Here is a 16,090-nt window from a genome sequence, read left to right as displayed (position 1 = left end):
GCCCACAGAACCTCGAGCTGCTCCGCGGAGCCACCGCCTCTGCCAAGGGAATGGCGGTGGGCCGCTGGGCAGAGGAGGGGAGGCGAGCCGCGGGACTGGCGGCGCTGGCTGGGGACGGGTGGGCGTGCTCTCCGGGCCTGGCCCGAGAGCCTTCCCGCATCCCTGGGATGGCAAAAGCCAGGCGGTGGTGGGCAGCTGGGCCGGGTGGCGGGGGCTGGGGGGACGAGTCAAAAGCTGGGCGCGGACCCCGGGGCGGTGGGGACGACGGGGAGTCGGTGGGGCGCGGGGCGCGGCCTGCGGGGGCGCGGCGCGGCGCTTAGAGACCGGGCTCCTTGAGGGGCCTCCGGGGCACCTGGCGCCTGCGCTTGACAGCCGCACGCCCAGACCGTGCCCTTTCGGGCGGCTTCTCCTCCTTCCCTTTCCTCAGCAAGCCCTCCTCCAGCGGACACGCGCATCCGTTCCGCCAACGCCCCTCTGCCCTCGCTCTGTAGCCGGCTCTCTGGCCCCTCGTGGCTGCGCCTGTCCTCCCCGCCTGGAGACAGGGCTGCGGGGAGGGGCGATAGGGCAACAGGTGAGAGCCCCGGGTTGGGGCGCGGGCAAGGGCGCGGAGGCGGGCGCGGGCGGGGCGCGCCCAGGCCTCTCGCAAGTCGCCGGCCAGGGAAGGCCGGCCGCTACCAAGCCCAGGCTTGCGCGCGGCTCTCTTGCCACCAAAGGGGCTTCGACCACCCCGCGTGTGTTGGCCCCCGGGGCGGCCCAGTGTCCTGGGCCCCGTCATTTCCAGGAAAAGCAGTGCCCCACCTTTGGAGGCGTGCACCCTTCGATAGCTCAGCTGGTAGAGCGGAGGACTGTAGCCTGGACTCGTGTGGACATCCTTAGGTCGCTGGTTCGATTCCGGCTCGAAGGAGGTGCCTGACAGCTTTTGCCCCATCCTGCATCAGGAGGGGCGCTGGCGCCCGGCGCCCAGCCCCACCGCTGCTGCCCCTGCCCTTGGGCCCCCCTGCAGCATCGCAATCGCAGCCGCCTCCCTCTCCCAGGCCAAAGCCAGGAAAGCCTCTCCCTTCCACCGACACAGGGACTGGACGGGACGGGGCGGGACGGGACGGGCAGGCCTGCTGCTGCTGTCACTAGGGAGCACACGCCCGCTTGCTGCCCGCACTCCACGCAAACACGCACACACACGCACGCACGCACACCCGTGCCCTGTAGCGCATAATCCGTCCCCCTGGCCCCTGCCATATGGGGTGGCCTCCACCAAACTCCGCGCCCTTTCTCCTTTTCTTCACCCAGCCCTCCTGCTCCCACTCCCGCTTCCCAGCGCCGCCTCTGCCACCACCCCACCGCTTTGCTCCGTATACCTGCACAGCAAGCTCCCTGCCACACAGGTGGGCCCTGGAGAGCCGTCCACGGCAAGCTCCGGAGGCTGACCAGCATGCACGCTGTCACGCTGTCACGCCGTCGCGCTGGGCACCCACGGCCCTGGGGCGTCCTTCTTGGACACTCGGCCTCTCCATCTCTGTCTCCTGCTCCGCCTCCTCCTGGGATGCTGCTCTCACCGTCCCTCTTCTGTCGAGCCCACCCGCAGTCTCTCTAGCTCTCTTGCTCTCTCCATCTCTCTTGCTACGCCCACACCCCCCGGCCCTCCTCTCTGTCTCTCTCTGTCTCTCTGTGTCTCTGGCACTCTTTCTCTGTCTCTCTCTTGATGCGCCCATCAACACGTGCACCTACGGAGACAGAAAACCCTCTCTCCTGCCCCGCTTTACCTAGTCGCGGGACAGAAGCGCCACCCTGAGACATTTCCAGCCATGGCCAACTGCGCAGCTGCCCCGGGGGAGGCTGACTTGGGCAGGAGCGGCAGGCGGCAGGGCCCTTGGTGGGCCTTGAGAGCCGGCTTGGGAACCTCGGCCGGCCGGGTCAGCTTTCCTGTGCATCTGAGGACGGGGCTGCGGCCCCCCGGGCAGCCTCCACTTTCACTCGCCTTCACACCCTTTCCTGTCGCCACGGGAGGGGTTGAGTTCCTTCGGAAAGAGCGGTGACTGATCCCGCTCTGCTGCGTGGTGTCACAACCACCTGCCTCGATGCCCCTGCTCCTCCTGACCTGGACAGACAGCCGTGGAAGTCGAGGGAGAGACCGAGAGAGAGAGAGAGAGAGAGAGAGAGAGAGCGAGAGCGAGAGGGAGAGGTGGAGGGAGACAGCCAGACAGACCCAGAGACAGAAGGCAACTCTCTGCTCTCTGCCTTGTGGATGGAGCTGGGTTCCAGGGCTGTGGCTGGGCGTGGCGGGCAGTCTGGGCACACGGAAGGCGGCCAGGGAGTGGTCCTTGGTCTCTGCCCTCCTGCGGCAAGGAGACTCCGGAGACCCCTCGGACGGCTGGAGCTCCTCAGCGAGAGGACCGCCAGCTGAAGCGAGAGGAAGGCCCTGGGGCCAACCGAGCAGCCTCTCTCGCGCGAGCCCTGAGCCCACAGGTGGCTTTGGGCAACCGGAGCCCGGGCTTCCCCGTCCTCTTCCTCTCCTGGCATGCCGCCCCCAGTTTCCCCCCGGGGGCCGGAGAGGGGGCCGGAGAGGGGGCCGGAGAGGAGGGGGGGGTCTGAGCCTTCCCTTCTCTCCCACCACCGCCAACTGAGCCGGGCTGAGCCCCGGGCCGTGGAGTCTCCACAGGTGCCGGCCCAGGGTGCCGTGCCCTTGTAGCCTCCCAGGTGGCCCTCGGGAGCAAGGGTTGGCTCTGCAGCCACAGAGGGTCCCCAGCCTTGAAGGGCCCCATGGGAGGAGACCAGCGGCCAGGGAGCCAGGGCAGAACCTTGGGCCTTCCTCGGATACGCCCCCTGACGGGACGCGGAAGGTGCCGGAGCCTTGGGCCAGCTGCTTGGGTGCTTTGGGGGAAGGGCGGCGGGGAGGTGGGGGGCGAGGGCCGGCAGCTGTGGGTGAGGGTGAGACTCCGCCCCTGCCCCCGCCCCCGGGGCACATTCGACTCTTCCTGCCTCGGGCCTCCCCGAGGGCAGCAGGGCCCTCATCTTGGCGGGTGCAGACACGCGTGTCTCCAGGGCGGGAGGTGGGTGGCGACACGCTCATTCCATGGCATGTCACTTGGACGTGGCTTGCCATGCCTCTCTGGGACCGTGGAAGGCTGAGGGAGCGGTCTCGGGGTGGCGGGCAAATCCCAGGGGGGATCTGCAAGGTTTGTGGAAGCCCTGGAGCCGGGACAAGGGGTCCGAGCCGGACCCGGGTCTGCGCTGCCCCTTTCCCTTGGTCCCTGGTCCTCTGCAGGAAGCCCACAGAACCTCGAGCTGCTCCGCGGAGCCACCGCCTCTGCCAAGGGAATGGCGGTGGGCCGCTGGGCAGAGGAGGGGAGGCGAGCCGCGGGACTGGCGGCGCTGGCTGGGGACGGGTGGGCGTGCTCTCCGGGCCTGGCCCGAGAGCCTTCCCGCATCCCTGGGATGGCAAAAGCCAGGCGGTGGTGGGCAGCTGGGCCGGGTGGCGGGGGCTGGGGGGACGAGTCAAAAGCTGGGCGCGGACCCCGGGGCGGTGGGGACGACGGGGAGTCGGTGGGGCGCGGGGCGCGGCCTGCGGGGGCGCGGCGCGGCGCTTAGAGACCGGGCTCCTTGAGGGGCCTCCGGGGCACCTGGCGCCTGCGCTTGACAGCCGCACGCCCAGACCGTGCCCTTTCGGGCGGCTTCTCCTCCTTCCCTTTCCTCAGCAAGCCCTCCTCCAGCGGACACGCGCATCCGTTCCGCCAACGCCCCTCTGCCCTCGCTCTGTAGCCGGCTCTCTGGCCCCTCGTGGCTGCGCCTGTCCTCCCCGCCTGGAGACAGGGCTGCGGGGAGGGGCGATAGGGCAACAGGTGAGAGCCCCGGGTTGGGGCGCGGGCAAGGGCGCGGAGGCGGGCGCGGGCGGGGCGCGCCCAGGCCTCTCGCAAGTCGCCGGCCAGGGAAGGCCGGCCGCTACCAAGCCCAGGCTTGCGCGCGGCTCTCTTGCCACCAAAGGGGCTTCGACCACCCCGCGTGTGTTGGCCCCCGGGGCGGCCCAGTGTCCTGGGCCCCGTCATTTCCAGGAAAAGCAGTGCCCCACCTTTGGAGGCGTGCACCCTTCGATAGCTCAGCTGGTAGAGCGGAGGACTGTAGCCTGGACTCGTGTGGACATCCTTAGGTCGCTGGTTCGATTCCGGCTCGAAGGAGGTGCCTGACAGCTTTTGCCCCATCCTGCATCAGGAGGGGCGCTGGCGCCCGGCGCCCAGCCCCACCGCTGCTGCCCCTGCCCTTGGGCCCCCCTGCAGCATCGCAATCGCAGCCGCCTCCCTCTCCCAGGCCAAAGCCAGGAAAGCCTCTCCCTTCCACCGACACAGGGACTGGACGGGACGGGGCGGGACGGGACGGGCAGGCCTGCTGCTGCTGTCACTAGGGAGCACACGCCCGCTTGCTGCCCGCACTCCACGCAAACACGCACACACACGCACGCACGCACACCCGTGCCCTGTAGCGCATAATCCGTCCCCCTGGCCCCTGCCATATGGGGTGGCCTCCACCAAACTCCGCGCCCTTTCTCCTTTTCTTCACCCAGCCCTCCTGCTCCCACTCCCGCTTCCCAGCGCCGCCTCTGCCACCACCCCACCGCTTTGCTCCGTATACCTGCACAGCAAGCTCCCTGCCACACAGGTGGGCCCTGGAGAGCCGTCCACGGCAAGCTCCGGAGGCTGACCAGCATGCACGCTGTCACGCTGTCACGCCGTCGCGCTGGGCACCCACGGCCCTGGGGCGTCCTTCTTGGACACTCGGCCTCTCCATCTCTGTCTCCTGCTCCGCCCCCTCCTGGGATGCTGCTCTCACCGTCCCTCTTCTGTCGAGCCCACCCGCAGTCTCTCTAGCTCTCTTGCTCTCTCCATCTCTCTTGCTACGCCCACACCCCCCGGCCCTCCTCTCTGTCTCTCTCTGTCTCTCTGTGTCTCTGGCACTCTTTCTCTGTCTCTCTCTTGATGCGCCCATCAACACGTGCACCTACGGAGACAGAAAACCCTCTCTCCTGCCCCGCTTTACCTAGTCGCGGGACAGAAGCGCCACCCTGAGACATTTCCAGCCATGGCCAACTGCGCAGCTGCCCCGGGGTAGGCTGACTTGGGCAGGAGCGGCAGGCGGCAGGGCCCTTGGTGGGCCTTGAGAGCCGGCTTGGGAACCTCGGCCGGCCGGGTCAGCTTTCCTGTGCATCTGAGGACGGGGCTGCGGCCCCCCGGGCAGCCTCCACTTTCACTCGCCTTCACACCCTTTCCTGTCGCCACGGGAGGGGTTGAGTTCCTTCGGAAAGAGCGGTGACTGATCCCGCTCTGCTGCGTGGTGTCACAACCACCTGCCTCGATGCCCCTGCTCCTCCTGACCTGGACAGACAGCCGTGGAAGTCGAGGGAGAGACCGAGAGAGAGAGAGAGATAGAGAGAGAGAGAGAGAGAGAGAGCGAGAGCGAGAGGGAGAGGTGGAGGGAGACAGCCAGACAGACCCAGAGACAGAAGGCAACTCTCTGCTCTCTGCCTTGTGGATGGAGCTGGGTTCCAGGGCTGTGGCTGGGCGTGGCGGGCAGTCTGGGCACACGGAAGGCGGCCAGGGAGTGGTCCTTGGTCTCTGCCCTCCTGCGGCAAGGAGACTCCGGAGACCACTCGGACGGCTGGAGCTCCTCAGCGAGAGGACCGCCAGCTGAAGCGAGAGGAAGGCCCTGGGGCCAACCGAGCAGCCTCTCTCGCGCGAGCCCTGAGCCCACAGGTGGCTTTGGGCAACCGGAGCCCGGGCTTCCCCGTCCTCTTCCTCTCCTGGCATGCCGCCCCCAGTTTCCCCCCGGGGGCCGGAGAGGGGGCCGGAGAGGGGGCCGGAGAGGAGGGGGGGGTCTGAGCCTTCCCTTCTCTCCCACCACCGCCAACTGAGCCGGGCTGAGCCCCGGGCCGTGGAGTCTCCACAGGTACGGGCCCAGGGTGCCGTGCCCTTGTAGCCTCCCAGGTGGCCCTCGGGAGCAAGGGTTGGCTCTGCAGCCACAGAGGGTCCCCAGCCTTGAAGGGCCCCATGGGAGGAGACCAGTGGCCAGGGAGCCAGGGCAGAACCTTGGGCCTTCCTCGGATACGCCCCCTGACGGGACGCGGAAGGTGCCGGAGCCTTGGGCCAGCTGCTTGGGTGCTTTGGGGGAAGGGCGGCGGGGAGGTGGGGGGCGAGGGCCGGCAGCTGTGGGTGAGGGTGAGACTCCGCCCCTGCCCCCGCCCCCGGGGCACATTCGACTCTTCCTGCCTCGGGCCTCCCCGAGGGCAGCAGGGCCCTCATCTTGGCGGGTGCAGACACGCGTGTCTCCAGGGCGGGAGGTGGGTGGCGACACGCTCATTCCATGGCATGTCACTTGGACGTGGCTTGCCATGCCTCTCTGGGACCGTGGAAGGCTGAGGGAGCGGTCTCGGGGTGGCGGGCAAATCCCAGGGGGGATCTGCAAGGTTTGTGGAAGCCCTGGAGCCGGGACAAGGGGTCCGAGCCGGACCCGGGTCTGCGCTGCCCCTTTCCCTTGGTCCCTGGTCCTCTGCAGGAAGCCCACAGAACCTCGAGCTGCTCCGCGGAGCCACCGCCTCTGCCAAGGGAATGGCGGTGGGCCGCTGGGCAGAGGAGGGGAGGCGAGCCGCGGGACTGGCGGCGCTGGCTGGGGACGGGTGGGCGTGCTCTCCGGGCCTGGCCCGAGAGCCTTCCCGCATCCCTGGGATGGCAAAAGCCAGGCGGTGGTGGGCAGCTGGGCCGGGTGGCGGGGGCTGGGGGGACGAGTCAAAAGCTGGGCGCGGACCCCGGGGCGGTGGGGACGACGGGGAGTCGGTGGGGCGCGGGGCGCGGCCTGCGGGGGCGCGGCGCGGCGCTTAGAGACCGGGCTCCTTGAGGGGCCTCCGGGGCACCTGGCGCCTGCGCTTGACAGCCGCACGCCCAGACCGTGCCCTTTCGGGCGGCTTCTCCTCCTTCCCTTTCCTCAGCAAGCCCTCCTCCAGCGGACACGCGCATCCGTTCCGCCAACGCCCCTCTGCCCTCGCTCTGTAGCCGGCTCTCTGGCCCCTCGTGGCTGCGCCTGTCCTCCCCGCCTGGAGACAGGGCTGCGGGGAGGGGCGATAGGGCAACAGGTGAGAGCCCCGGGTTGGGGCGCGGGCAAGGGCGCGGAGGCGGGCGCGGGCGGGGCGCGCCCAGGCCTCTCGCAAGTCGCCGGCCAGGGAAGGCCGGCCGCTACCAAGCCCAGGCTTGCGCGCGGCTCTCTTGCCACCAAAGGGGCTTCGACCACCCCGCGTGTGTTGGCCCCCGGGGCGGCCCAGTGTCCTGGGCCCCGTCATTTCCAGGAAAAGCAGTGCCCCACCTTTGGAGGCGTGCACCCTTCGATAGCTCAGCTGGTAGAGCGGAGGACTGTAGCCTGGACTCGTGTGGACATCCTTAGGTCGCTGGTTCGATTCCGGCTCGAAGGAGGTGCCTGACAGCTTTTGCCCCATCCTGCATCAGGAGGGGCGCTGGCGCCCGGCGCCCAGCCCCACCGCTGCTGCCCCTGCCCTTGGGCCCCCCTGCAGCATCGCAATCGCAGCCGCCTCCCTCTCCCAGGCCAAAGCCAGGAAAGCCTCTCCCTTCCACCGACACAGGGACTGGACGGGACGGGGCGGGACGGGACGGGCAGGCCTGCTGCTGCTGTCACTAGGGAGCACACGCCCGCTTGCTGCCCGCACTCCACGCAAACACGCACACACACGCACGCACGCACACCCGTGCCCTGTAGCGCATAATCCGTCCCCCTGGCCCCTGCCATATGGGGTGGCCTCCACCAAACTCCGCGCCCTTTCTCCTTTTCTTCACCCAGCCCTCCGGCTCCCACTCCCGCTTCCCAGCGCCGCCTCTGCCACCACCCCACCGCTTTGCTCCGTATACCTGCACAGCAAGCTCCCTGCCACACAGGTGGGCCCTGGAGAGCCGTCCACGGCAAGCTCCGGAGGCTGACCAGCATGCACGCTGTCACGCTGTCACGCCGTCGCGCTGGGCACCCACGGCCCTGGGGCGTCCTTCTTGGACACTCGGCCTCTCCATCTCTGTCTCCTGCTCCGCCCCCTCCTGGGATGCTGCTCTCACCGTCCCTCTTCTGTCGAGCCCACCCGCAGTCTCTCTAGCTCTCTTGCTCTCTCCATCTCTCTTGCTACGCCCACACCCCCCGGCCCTCCTCTCTGTCTCTCTCTGTCTCTCTGTGTCTCTGGCACTCTTTCTCTGTCTCTCTCTTGATGCGCCCATCAACACGTGCACCTACGGAGACAGAAAACCCTCTCTCCTGCCCCGCTTTACCTAGTCGCGGGACAGAAGCGCCACCCTGAGACATTTCCAGCCATTGCCAACTGCGCAGCTGCCCCGGGGGAGGCTGACTTGGGCAGGAGCGGCAGGCGGCAGGGCCCTTGGTGGGCCTTGAGAGCCGGCTTGGGAACCTCGGCCGGCCGGGTCAGCTTTCCTGTGCATCTGAGGACGGGGCTGCGGCCCCCCGGGCAGCCTCCACTTTCACTCGCCTTCACACCCTTTCCTGTCGCCCCGGGAGGGGTTGAGTTCCTTCGGAAAGAGCGGTGACTGATCCCGCTCTGCTGCGTGGTGTCACAACCACCTGCCTCGATGCCCCTGCTCCTCCTGACCTGGACAGACAGCCGTGGAAGTCGAGGGAGAGACCGAGAGAGAGAGAGAGATAGAGAGAGAGAGAGAGAGAGAGAGCGAGAGCGAGAGGGAGAGGTGGAGGGAGACAGCCAGACAGACCCAGAGACAGAAGGCAACTCTCTGCTCTCTGCCTTGTGGATGGAGCTGGGTTCCAGGGCTGTGGCTGGGCGTGGCGGGCAGTCTGGGCACACGGAAGGCGGCCAGGGAGTGGTCCTTGGTCTCTGCCCTCCTGCGGCAAGGAGACTCCGGAGACCCCTCGGACGGCTGGAGCTCCTCAGCGAGAGGACCGCCAGCTGAAGCGAGAGGAAGGCCCTGGGGCCAACCGAGCAGCCTCTCTCGCGCGAGCCCTGAGCCCACAGGTGGCTTTGGGCAACCGGAGCCCGGGCTTCCCCGTCCTCTTCCTCTCCTGGCATGCCGCCCCCAGTTTCCCCCCGGGGGCCGGAGAGGGGGCCGGAGAGGTGGCCGGAGAGGAGGGGGGGGTCTGAGCCTTCCCTTCTCTCCCACCACCGCCAACTGAGCCGGGCTGAGCCCCGGGCCGTGGAGTCTCCACAGGTGCCGGCCCAGGGTGCCGTGCCCTTGTAGCCTCCCAGGTGGCCCTCGGGAGCAAGGGTTGGCTCTGCAGCCACAGAGGGTCCCCAGCCTTGAAGGGCCCCATGGGAGGAGACCAGTGGCCAGGGAGCCAGGGCAGAACCTTGGGCCTTCCTCGGATACGCCCCCTGACGGGACGCGGAAGGTGCCGGAGCCTTGGGCCAGCTGCTTGGGTGCTTTGGGGGAAGGGCGGCGGGGAGGTGGGGGGCGAGGGCCGGCAGCTGTGGGTGAGGGTGAGACTCCGCCCCTGCCCCCGCCCCCGGGGCACATTCGACTCTTCCTGCCTCGGGCCTCCCCGAGGGCAGCAGGGCCCTCATCTTGGCGGGTGCAGACACGCGTGTCTCCAGGGCGGGAGGTGGGTGGCGACACGCTCATTCCATGGCATGTCACTTGGACGTGGCTTGCCATGCCTCTCTGGGACCGTGGAAGGCTGAGGGAGCGGTCTCGGGGTGGCGGGCAAATCCCAGGGGGGATCTGCAAGGTTTGTGGAAGCCCTGGAGCTGGGACAAGGTGTCCGAGCCGGACCCGGGTCTGCGCTGCCCCTTTCCCTTGGTCCCTGGTCCTCTGCAGGAAGCCCACAGAACCTCGAGCTGCTCCGCGGAGCCACCGCCTCTGCCAAGGGAATGGCGGTGGGCCGCTGGGCAGAGGAGGGGAGGCGAGCCGCGGGACTGGCGGCGCTGGCTGGGGACGGGTGGGCGTGCTCTCCGGGCCTGGCCCGAGAGCCTTCCCGCATCCCTGGGATGGCAAAAGCCAGGCGGTGGTGGGCAGCTGGGCCGGGTGGCGGGGGCTGGGGGGACGAGTCAAAAGCTGGGCGCGGACCCCGGGGCGGTGGGGACGACGGGGAGTCGGTGGGGCGCGGGGCGCGGCCTGCGGGGGCGCGGCGCGGCGCTTAGAGACCGGGCTCCTTGAGGGGCCTCCGGGGCACCTGGCGCCTGCGCTTGACAGCCGCACGCCCAGACCGTGCCCTTTCGGGCGGCTTCTCCTCCTTCCCTTTCCTCAGCAAGCCCTCCTCCAGCGGACACGCGCATCCGTTCCGCCAACGCCCCTCTGCCCTCGCTCTGTAGCCGGCTCTCTGGCCCCTCGTGGCTGCGCCTGTCCTCCCCGCCTGGAGACAGGGCTGCGGGGAGGGGCGATAGGGCAACAGGTGAGAGCCCCGGGTTGGGGCGCGGGCAAGGGCGCGGAGGCGGGCGCGGGCGGGGCGCGCCCAGGCCTCTGGCAAGTCGCCGGCCAGGGAAGCCCGGCCGCTACCAAGCCCAGGCTTGCGCGCGGCTCTCTTGCCACCAAAGGGGCTTCGACCACCCCGCGTGTGTTGGTCCCCGGGGCGGCCCAGTGTCCTGGGCCCCGTCATTTCCAGGAAAAGCAGTGCCCCACCTTTGGAGGCGTGCACCCTTCGATAGCTCAGCTGGTAGAGCGGAGGACTGTAGCCTGGACTCGTGTGGACATCCTTAGGTCGCTGGTTCGATTCCGGCTCGAAGGAGGTGCCTGACAGCTTTTGCCCCATCCTGCATCAGGAGGGGCGCTGGCGCCCGGCGCCCAGCCCCACCGCTGCTGCCCCTGCCCTTGGGCCCCCCTGCAGCATCGCAATCGCAGCCGCCTCCCTCTCCCAGGCCAAAGCCAGGAAAGCCTCTCCCTTCCACCGACACAGGGACTGGACGGGACGGGGCGGGACGGGACGGGCAGGCCTGCTGCTGCTGTCACTAGGGAGCACACGCCCGCTTGCTGCCCGCACTCCACGCAAACACGCACACACACGCACGCACGCACACCCGTGCCCTGTAGCGCATAATCCGTCCCCCTGGCTCCTGCCATATGGGGTGGCCTCCACCAAACTCCGCGCCCTTTCTCCTTTTCTTCACCCAGCCCTCCGGCTCCCACTCCCGCTTCCCAGCGCCGCCTCTGCCACCACCCCACCGCTTTGCTCCGTATACCTGCACAGCAAGCTCCCTGCCACACAGGTGGGCCCTGGAGAGCCGTCCACGGCAAGCTCCGGAGGCTGACCAGCATGCACGCTGTCACGCTGTCACGCCGTCGCGCTGGGCACCCACGGCCCTGGGGCGTCCTTCTTGGACACTCGGCCTCTCCATCTCTGTCTCCTGCTCCGCCTCCTCCTGGGATGCTGCTCTCACCGTCCCTCTTCTGTCGAGCCCACCCGCAGTCTCTCTAGCTCTCTTGCTCTCTCCATCTCTCTTGCTACGCCCACACCCCCCGGCCCTCCTCTCTGTCTCTCTCTGTCTCTCTGTGTCTCTGGCACTCTTTCTCTGTCTCTCTCTTGATGCGCCCATCAACACGTGCACCTACGGAGACAGAAAACCCTCTCTCCTGCCCCGCTTTACCTAGTCGCGGGACAGAAGCGCCACCCTGAGACATTTCCAGCCATGGCCAACTGCGCAGCTGCCCCGGGGGAGGCTGACTTGGGCAGGAGCGGCAGGCGGCAGGGCCCTTGGTGGGCCTTGAGAGCCGGCTTGGGAACCTCGGCCGGCCGGGTCAGCTTTCCTGTGCATCTGAGGACGGGGCTGCGGCCCCCCGGGCAGCCTCCACTTTCACTCGCCTTCACACCCTTTCCTGTCGCCACGGGAGGGGTTGAGTTCCTTCGAAAGAGCGGTGACTGATCCCGCTCTGCTGCGTGGTGTCACAACCACCTGCCTCGATGCCCCTGCTCCTCCTGACCTGGACAGACAGCCGTGGAAGTCGAGGGAGAGACCGAGAGAGAGAGAGAGATAGAGAGAGAGAGAGAGAGAGAGAGCGAGAGCGAGAGGGAGAGGTGGAGGGAGACAGCCAGACAGACCCAGAGACAGAAGGCAACTCTCTGCTCTCTGCCTTGTGGATGGAGCTGGGTTCCAGGGCTGTGGCTGGGCGTGGCGGGCAGTCTGGGCACACGGAAGGCGGCCAGGGAGTGGTCCTTGGTCTCTGCCCTCCTGCGGCAAGGAGACTCCGGAGACCCCACGGACGGCTGGAGCTCCTCAGCGAGAGGACCGCCAGCTGAAGCGAGAGGAAGGCCCTGGGGCCAACCGAGCAGCCTCTCTCGCGCGAGCCCTGAGCCCACAGGTGGCTTTGGGCAACCGGAGCCCGGGCTTCCCCGTCCTCTTCCTCTCCTGGCATGCCGCCCCCAGTCTCCCCCCGGGGGCCGGAGAGGGGGCCGGAGAGGAGGGGGGGGTCTGAGCCTTCCCTTCTCTCCCACCACCGCCAACTGAGCCGGGCTGAGCCCCGGGCCGTGGAGTCTCCACAGGTGCCGGCCCAGGGTGCCGTGCCCTTGTAGCCTCCCAGGTGGCCCTCGGGAGCAAGGGTTGGCTCTGCAGCCACAGAGGGTCCCCAGCCTTGAAGGGCCCCATGGGAGGAGACCAGTGGCCAGGGAGCCAGGGCAGAACCTTGGGCCTTCCTCGGATACGCCCCCTGACGGGACGCGGAAGGTGCCGGAGCCTTGGGCCAGCTGCTTGGGTGCTTTGGGGGAAGGGCGGCGGGGAGGTGGGGGGCGAGGGCCGGCAGCTGTGGGTGAGGGTGAGACTCCGCCCCTGCCCCCGCCCCCGGGGCACATTCGACTCTTCCTGCCTCGGGCCTCCCCGAGGGCAGCAGGGCCCTCATCTTGGCGGGTGCAGACACGCGTGTCTCCAGGGCGGGAGGTGGGTGGCGACACGCTCATTCCATGGCATGTCACTTGGACGTGGCTTGCCATGCCTCTCTGGGACCGTGGAAGGCTGAGGGAGCGGTCTCGGGGTGGCGGGCAAATCCCAGGGGGGATCTGCAAGGTTTGTGGAAGCCCTGGAGCTGGGACAAGGGGTCCGAGCCGGACCCGGGTCTGCGCTGCCCCTTTCCCTTGGTCCCTGGTCCTCTGCAGGAAGCCCACAGAACCTCGAGCTGCTCCGCGGAGCCACCGCCTCTGCCAAGGGAATGGCGGTGGGCCGCTGGGCAGAGGAGGGGAGGCGAGCCGCGGGACTGGCGGCGCTGGCTGGGGACGGGTGGGCGTGCTCTCCGGGCCTGGCCCGAGAGCCTTCCCGCATCCCTGGGATGGCAAAAGCCAGGCGGTGGTGGGCAGCTGGGCCGGGTGGCGGGGGCTGGGGGGACGAGTCAAAAGCTGGGCGCGGACCCCGGGGCGGTGGGGACGACGGGGAGTCGGTGGTGCGCGGGGCGCGGCCTGCGGGGGCGCGGCGCGGCGCTTAGAGACCGGGCTCCTTGAGGGGCCTCCGGGGCACCTGGCGCCTGCGCTTGACAGCCGCACGCCCAGACCGTGCCCTTTCGGGCGGCTTCTCCTCCTTCCCTTTCCTCAGCAAGCCCTCCTCCAGCGGACACGCGCATCCGTTCCGCCAACGCCCCTCTGCCCTCGCTCTGTAGCCGGCTCTCTGGCCCCTCGTGGCTGCGCCTGTCCTCCCCGCCTGGAGACAGGGCTGCGGGGAGGGGCGATAGGGCAACAGGTGAGAGCCCCGGGTTGGGGCGCGGGCAAGGGCGCGGAGGCGGGCGCGGGCGGGGCGCGCCCAGGCCTCTCGCAAGTCGCCGGCCAGGGAAGGCCGGCCGCTACCAAGCCCAGGCTTGCGCGCGGCTCTCTTGCCACCAAAGGGGCTTCGACCACCCCGCGTGTGTTGGCCCCCGGGGCGGCCCAGTGTCCTGGGCCCCGTCATTTCCAGGAAAAGCAGTGCCCCAACTTTGGAGGCGTGCACCCTTCGATAGCTCAGCTGGTAGAGCGGAGGACTGTAGCCTGGACTCGTGTGGACATCCTTAGGTCGCTGGTTCGATTCCGGCTCGAAGGAGGTGCCTGACAGCTTTTGCCCCATCCTGCATCAGGAGGGGCGCTGGCGCCCGGCGCCCAGCCCCACCGCTGCTGCCCCTGCCCTTGGGCCCCCCTGCAGCATCGCAATCGCAGCCGCCTCCCTCTCCCAGGCCAAAGCCAGGAAAGCCTCTCCCTTCCACCGACACAGGGACTGGACGGGACGGGGCGGGACGGGACGGGCAGGCCTGCTGCTGCTGTCACTAGGGAGCACACGCCCGCTTGCTGCCCGCACTCCACGCAAACACGCACACACACGCACGCACGCACACCCGTGCCCTGTAGCGCATAATCCGTCCCCCTGGCTCCTGCCATATGGGGTGGCCTCCACCAAACTCCGCGCCCTTTCTCCTTTTCTTCACCCAGCCCTCCGGCTCCCACTCCCGCTTCCCAGCGCCGCCTCTGCCACCACCCCACCGCTTTGCTCCGTATACCTGCACAGCAAGCTCCCTGCCACACAGGTGGGCCCTGGAGAGCCGTCCACGGCAAGCTCCGGAGGCTGACCAGCATGCACGCTGTCACGCTGTCACGCCGTCGCGCTGGGCACCCACGGCCCTGGGGCGTCCTTCTTGGACACTCGGCCTCTCCATCTCTGTCTCCTGCTCCGCCTCCTCCTGGGATGCTGCTCTCACCGTCCCTCTTCTGTCGAGCCCACCCGCAGTCTCTCTAGCTCTCTTGCTCTCTCCATCTCTCTTGCTACGCCCACACCCCCCGGCCCTCCTCTCTGTCTCTCTCTGTCTCTCTGTGTCTCTGGCACTCTTTCTCTGTCTCTCTCTTGATGCGCCCATCAACACGTGCACCTACGGAGACAGAAAACCCTCTCTCCTGCCCCGCTTTACCTAGTCGCGGGACAGAAGCGCCACCCTGAGACATTTCCAGCCATGGCCAACTGCGCAGCTGCCCCGGGGGAGGCTGACTTGGGCAGGAGCGGCAGGCGGCAGGGCCCTTGGTGGGCCTTGAGAGCCGGCTTGGGAACCTCGGCCGGCCGGGTCAGCTTTCCTGTGCATCTGAGGACGGGGCTGCGGCCCCCCGGGCAGCCTCCACTTTCACTCGCCTTCACACCCTTTCCTGTCGCCACGGGAGGGGTTGAGTTCCTTCGGAAAGAGCGGTGACTGATCCCGCTCTGCTGCGTGGTGTCACAACCACCTGCCTCGATGCCCCTGCTCCTCCTGACCTGGACAGACAGCCGTGGAAGTCGAGGGAGAGACCGAGAGAGAGAGAGAGAGAGAGAGAGAGAGAGAGAGAGCGAGAGGGAGAGGTGGAGGGAGACAGCCAGACAGACCCAGAGACAGAAGGCAACTCTCTGCTCCCTGCCTTGTGGATGGAGCTGGGTTCCAGGGCTGTGGCTGGGCGTGGCGGGCAGTCTGGGCACACGGAAGGCGGCCAGGGAGTGGTCCTTGGTCTCTGCCCTCCTGCGGCAAGGAGACTCCGGAGACCCCACGGACGGCTGGAGCTCCTCAGCGAGAGGACCGCCAGCTGAAGCGAGAGGAAGGCCCTGGGGCCAACCGAGCAGCCTCTCTCGCGCGAGCCCTGAGCCCACAGGTGGCTTTGGGCAACCGGAGCCCGGGCTTCCCCGTCCTCTTCCTCTCCTGCCGTGCCGCCCCCAGTCTCCCCCCGGGGGCCGGACAGGGGGCCGGAGAGGGGGCCGGAGGGGGGGGGTCTGAGCCTTCCCTTCTCTCCCACCACCGCCAACTGAGCCGGGCTGAGCCCCGGGCCGTGGAGTCTCCACAGGTGCCGGCCCAGGGTGCCGTGCCCTTGTAGCCTCCCAGGTGGCCCTCGGGAGCAAGGGTTGGCTTTGCAGCCACAGAGGGTCGCCGGCCTTGAAAGGCCCCATGGGAGGAGACCAGCGGCCAGGGAGCCAGGGCAGAACCTTGGGCCTTCCTCGGATACGCCCCCTGACGGGACGCGGAAGGTGCCGGAGCCTTGGGCCAGCTGCTTGGGTGCTTTGGGGGAAGGGCGGCGGGGAGGTGGGGGGCGAGGGCCGGCAGCTGTGGGTGAGGGTGAGACTCCGCCCCTGCCCCCGCCCCCGGGGCACATTCGACTCTTCCTGCCTCGGGCCTCCCCGAGGGCAGCAGGGCCCTCATCTTGGCGG

The 16,090-nt window shown here is 68.9% G+C and overlaps 5 non-coding genes across 5 annotated transcripts; all 5 read left to right on the top strand.

The window, feature by feature from the left end:
* The first annotated feature begins 814 nt into the window (after nucleotides 1-814).
* On the top strand, nucleotides 815-904 carry TRNAY-GUA (transfer RNA tyrosine (anticodon GUA)). Its single transcript is given in 2 exon segments — nucleotides 815-851; nucleotides 869-904. It is a non-coding gene; the product is annotated as a tRNA-Tyr (tRNA).
* A 3,175-nt stretch (nucleotides 905-4,079) lies between these two features.
* TRNAY-GUA (transfer RNA tyrosine (anticodon GUA)) lies at nucleotides 4,080-4,169 on the top strand. Its single transcript is given in 2 exon segments — nucleotides 4,080-4,116; nucleotides 4,134-4,169. It is a non-coding gene; the product is annotated as a tRNA-Tyr (tRNA).
* Nucleotides 4,170-7,354: 3,185 nt separating this feature from the next.
* TRNAY-GUA (transfer RNA tyrosine (anticodon GUA)) lies at nucleotides 7,355-7,444 on the top strand. Its single transcript is given in 2 exon segments — nucleotides 7,355-7,391; nucleotides 7,409-7,444. It is a non-coding gene; the product is annotated as a tRNA-Tyr (tRNA).
* Nucleotides 7,445-10,629: 3,185 nt separating this feature from the next.
* TRNAY-GUA (transfer RNA tyrosine (anticodon GUA)) lies at nucleotides 10,630-10,719 on the top strand. The gene is given in 2 exon segments: nucleotides 10,630-10,666; nucleotides 10,684-10,719. It is a non-coding gene; the product is annotated as a tRNA-Tyr (tRNA).
* A 3,172-nt stretch (nucleotides 10,720-13,891) lies between these two features.
* TRNAY-GUA (transfer RNA tyrosine (anticodon GUA)) lies at nucleotides 13,892-13,981 on the top strand. Its single transcript is given in 2 exon segments — nucleotides 13,892-13,928; nucleotides 13,946-13,981. It is a non-coding gene; the product is annotated as a tRNA-Tyr (tRNA).
* Nucleotides 13,982-16,090: the final 2,109 nt, after the last annotated feature.

This window comes from Equus caballus, chromosome 1 (genome assembly GCF_041296265.1).
Source record: "Equus caballus isolate H_3958 breed thoroughbred chromosome 1, TB-T2T, whole genome shotgun sequence".
Classification (NCBI taxonomy): domain Eukaryota; kingdom Metazoa; phylum Chordata; class Mammalia; order Perissodactyla; family Equidae; genus Equus; species Equus caballus.
This window is presented reverse-complemented; position numbering and strand designations above follow the sequence as displayed.